The following is a 5,475-nucleotide window of genomic DNA, read 5'->3' as shown; positions in this document are numbered from 1 at the left end:
GGATTAATAGCATATATGGATAGAAAGATTTTAAAGGGCTTGGGACCAAAGTAAGGCGAATGGAAGAAGCCCAGTATGGCAACTTGGTCGGCACGGACAAGGTGGGGCAAAGGGCCCATTTCCATGATGTATAGCTCAATGACTGAATAAGTGCATTCATTAACCATGTGCATCCAGCACATTCCAATTCAGTAATGTCTTAGAACAAGTGAAAATATCACAGTGTTCAAAGTCCAACTTTTACATTGATCTCTGGGTTTTTCATCCACTTCACAAGAAGTTGTGAAAATATGGCACAAACCTCAACATTCACTCCCAATCAAGAGGCCCGCATGGCAAGCAGAAGTGGTAGGATCACTGAACTTACATACTCATTAACCTCTCTATAACAGCTAATAAATAATAACACTACCAAAAGGCTGAACACTTTCCACAATGCAATATCATGTATAGGTAGGCAATAAACGGCTAATAGCCAATACACTGCAATGAACCAGATTTAATAAGGGAACTTGAGGAATCACTAGGAGGTAGTGACCACAATATGATAAGATTTAACCTAGAACTTGAAAGGGAGAAAGGGAGAATTACAGAATATTGAAAGAGATAGATAGAGTGGATGTGGAAAGGATGTTTTCACTGGTGGGAGAGTCTAGGACCAGACATAGCGTCGTGTGCAGATCCAGCGCCAAAGGGCGGGATGCCGAAGCGAAGAACTGGAAGCCAAATAACCGAAAGGGCGCAAGGCCGAAAAGCCAAATAACCGAAAGGACGAGACGCCTGAAAGCCAACTAACCGAACGTAAACGACGCCAAAAAGCCAACTCACCGAAAGGGCGGATCACCGAAAAGCCAAATAACTGAAATGGCAGGACGTCTAAAAGCCAACTAACGAACGGATGCATCGCCGAAAAGCCAAATAACAGACATGACGTCGCCGTGATACGAGTACGTGTGAATCGGCATGAGTTAATGTCAGCGTGCAAGCCCGAGAAACGGGAAGTGTCCGCGCTGTGCTGCCTTGGGTCTTTATTTCCATTAAGCAGAATTCTTCCAACTTCCGTGCATGGGCCGCGGGGAACTGGGGGGGGGGGGGGGTGGTGTGGTGGGGGCTGGGGGCTGCATGTGATGTGATGTGATGGACGCGCAGGACTGGACCAATTGCTGACAAGTCCCGCCCCCCCGGCGACTTCATGTCCATTGTTTGGCTATTCGACGATGCGTCCGTTCGGTTAGTTGGCTTTCAGACATCCCGCCATTTCGGTTATTTGGCTTATCAGCAATCCGCTCTTTCGGTGAGTTGGCTTTTAGGCGTCATTTACGTTCGGTTAGCTGGCTTTTAGGCATCTCACACTTTCGGTTATTTGGCTTTCGGCGTCGTTTATTTGGCTTTTCGGTTATTTTGGCTTCGGCATCACGTCCTTCAACGCCACGTCCGTATACCAAAGCCTCAGAAGGGCACTCTTTTAGAAAGGAGGTGAGGCGGAGCCCCTTTAGTGAGAGGGTAAGTAATGGGAGGAACTCATTGCCATAGAAACCTGACGATGCCAAGTCCGTGGATATTTTTAAGGCAAAGATAGACACGTTCTTGATTAGAATGGGTGTCTAGGGTTATGGGGAGAAGGCAGGAAAAAATGAGATTAGGAGGCAGAGATCAGCCCATGATTGAATAGACTTGATGGGCCAAGTGGGCTAATTCTACGTGAACTTGTGAATGTAATTGTGTAAAATTTGCATACATTATATAACTTTGCTCCAGCTGCTACAAAGGAAATTGATAGTCCACTAAACATGGTCCTAAATGCATGAAGTGGCAGTTTTGAAACAACATTTACTTCCCTCAAAATGCTGAAAGGGGGAGCGGAGGGGAATATGATTTGGTAGTGAATTCTTGTAGGAGCTGTTGGTAATTTGGAAGGCTGATCCATTGAATGCAGAAGCAGTGGGTGTACAGAGTGAAGTCCAAGAGGAAACTCAGGGGATATTTCTGTTCTGCTCTGTTTCAGTTCAGGCAGAAGGGACATTTTTCCGACCCACCAGTACAAAAAGTCTCATAGTCACACCAAATGTAATTGAGACAGAAGAACTTGGGAGAAAAAAAGTCCTTATTGGAGGCAGAATGGAAAGAAGTACTATGAAGATATCCCTCTACAGGAGCCTGTGAGTTTGTAATGATTGTTTGTGCCTTGTCTGACCCCTGAGATGAAGACAAAGGGATTCAGAAAGAAAAGAGTAGAATCAGAGATAGACCATGTAAAGCTGGAAACTGGCAGCAAAAGCAAAGAAATAATCAAGTACTATATCAGTTAAAGAAGCGCTAATGTATTGAAGAAAGAGTTGAGGGTAGTGAGGCTCAATCAAAGAGTTTCTGTGTATCCCATGGCAGATAAAGCCCATACCTTTTATAAGGAGAAGGTGGCAGTATTTGAAGGGAAATTGTTCTATGTGGCTATGTTCAGGCAAGGCGAATCAGTATATTGATAGAGAAGAACAGGAGTGGTACAAGCAAGAGTTAAAATGGTGTGCAGCTTGGTAAAGCTTCAGTGAACACAAAGACCATGAGAAGGTCTTGATCTCAGGCTTCACAGAACAACAATGTTACAGTCTTCCTCTCCTACCCATACAACATATCATGGGAGTTACTCTCTGCTCCAGGCAATGTAGAATTCTGACCTTGATAGTCCCATTGCTCCAGACAGCATCCCTTCCCCCGAGAAGAGTATAATTGGCTATTGGTTACTAATACTTATGAGAATATATTAAGTTTGTATTGGCTATTAACACTATCAGAATGTACTTAGATTGCTAATTCCACATGTCAATTAGAAAGTAGGTAGCACCCAAGATTCCAATTGATTAACTGTCTGTATAAAGGTTGACGTTGATCAAGTTGAATTCAGAGCAGTGTGGTATTTGGGACTGTGTTGCTCTCCTTGTGCACAAGTAAATTAAGTGTGTCTGGAAAAGAGTTAATGTTGTCAGAGTCCTATGTTATTCAGCGATGCCAGCTTCTGTTCAAGGAAGAAGCAAGGTCCCTCAGACCCACTTGCCATGAAGGGCAGATGTAGAGAGAATGCATGTTTATGGTGACCATGATCCAGCAGTTACGAAATTTGAAACCATTGAAATAGTGAAGGGCCTCTGGAGAGCCGTGGACACAAATGGGAGGGACAGGACGGAGGAGAAATGTTGGAATCATGATAACAATAAATATTTTTTGTGAAGCAAGATCAGAGGCCACCTGTTCCTCTCCATCAACAGACTTATTTGTCTGGCCTAACTCATCCCCACATTGAGCAATTTCTCCTTGAAATCTACTTGCATTCTCCAAATAAAGGTGTAGCTTCGAATCTGCCCATGCAGTCTACATGAGGATTTTGAGTGAACATAGAGGTAGGCTTTGCAGGCCTGAGGCATTACAAAGTTAAAAGCTCCAGATGATAGTGGTTCCTTCTTGGTGAGGAGGGCAACCTCATCGATGATGTTTGATGGTGGAATCATGATCCAAAGAGAGCTATAGACATTCTTGACATGCTTCCAGGAGATAACAGTCAGTTCAGCTCAATATTACCCTAGTCACTAGATATCAGTATTGTTTGTTCAGAGCCTGTTTCTGTGCTGTATGGCTCTATGACTAAGTCTTGATGGGCAATCTTCCCAAAAAAGACACAAAATGTTGGAGTAACTTAACGAGTTATGCATTAACTCTGGAGAAACATGGATAGGCAACATTTCAACTTCGAGTTTCTGAAGAGGGGTTTCAGCCCAAAATGTTGCCTATTTCCTTCGCTCCATAGATGCTGCCGCACCTGCTGAGTTTCTCCAGAACTTTTGTCTACCTGAGACTGTTCTTCAGACTGATTGTATTAGGGGAAAGAAAGCTGGAAGAGATCTAGAGGTGAAACAAAACAAGGTAATTGATAGATGGATGTGAGAAGATGACAAAAACAACTGTGAGATAAAGGGAGGTTGAGGGGGAAATGTGAAGCCAGAGGAAGGGGTGTAGGTGGAAGTGGATGTCATCAATGTCACCAAATTGAATATTAAAACTCACAGTGTAGTTATTCTACATTAAAATGAATAAACTGAGTTTAGCTTGGTGTTGAGGTTTTTTAATGAAAGGTTAATTCATGAGGAAGTCAATTATCTCTTCTCAAAAAACAAGTATTTTTAAAGACCAATTAAAAATGTGTATGAAAATACATTTTGTAGGTGAGGGAGGTCATAAACAGAGTAAAGAAAACAAATAAGAATTTAAATATACAGATGGAAAAATTACGAAAATAATTCTGTTATTATATGTGTACTCCCGCATTCTGACTGCTAAAAGTCATCTCTCTCCAGTGCCATCCTTAAATGGCATCTATCATCAACGGTCCCTACTATCAGGGTTCAGGCCTTCTTCTCACTGCAACATCAAGCGGGAGATATAGATGCATGAAGTCCAACACCACCAGGTTCAGGAAAAAAGCTACCAACCATCATCTATCATGTACTTGAATCAATCTGCTTAACCCTAATCTTACCAGAACACTGTAGTTTACCTCTTACACTACCACTGACTTGTATATTAGCCCTAATTATGTTTTTTGCACTATTGTCTTGTATTTGCATACAGTCTTTCTGTCTTTTAGAATGTTTATGTATCATTTCTGCAGAATTTAAGTCCAATTGTTTTTGTGTGTTTGTATGAATCCTGTGATGTTGAGTCATTGTACCTGTATTTCATTGATACTTGTGGGTATGAAAAATAAACTCAACTTGACCAGACTTGGGTTATTAGGCAAAGAAATGCCATTTGCAGGAAGAGAAAATAAACCTTCAAATCAAGACAATAGAAAACACCAGGACGAATGTGCAGGACTCAATGGGGTCTTGGCCTGTTGCAGGCTTTTATCACATAAACAGAATCAGAAACAGAGAAAGCTTCTCATGTATAGCTTATAGAAATAGCTGAAGAAATTTAAAGCATGATCATTCACAAGTAAACGGTTGTTGGTGGTGTTTGTAGTGGTTGTTGGAGTTGGTTTGTGTGTGGAATGTGTGTGTGGTGGGTGTGTGTGTGTTGGGTAGTTGAGTTGGTGTTGGGTGGTTGGTGTGTGTTGTGTGTGTTGTGGTTGTGTGAATGGTTGTTGCTGTTGTGGGTGTTGATGGTTGTGGTGGTGTGGTTGGTTGTTGGTGTGGTGGGTGTTGTTGTTGTTGGTGGTGGTTGGGTGGTTGTTGGTTGTTGTGTTGGTGGATGTGGTTGTTGATGTTGTGGTTGTGATGTTGTGGTTGGAGTGGTGTTGATGTTGTGGTTGTTGGGTCAACATTTGGGCTGCTTGTGCGTGTCTATTGTTCCAGTGTGACCAATAAACCTGCACAATAAGTTGCTGCAAAGTAAAAGGAAAAAGTATTAAGTTTAATGAAAGGACCATATTGAATATGCACCCATTGTATGGCACATATCAGGGATCAACAAATAGTTGTATAGTAA

This window comes from Leucoraja erinacea, chromosome 22 (assembly GCF_028641065.1).
Source record: "Leucoraja erinacea ecotype New England chromosome 22, Leri_hhj_1, whole genome shotgun sequence".
NCBI classification, from domain to species: Eukaryota; Metazoa; Chordata; class Chondrichthyes; order Rajiformes; family Rajidae; genus Leucoraja; species Leucoraja erinaceus.
The sequence above is the reverse complement of the archived record's forward strand: the minus strand, read 5'-3'. Positions refer to the sequence as shown.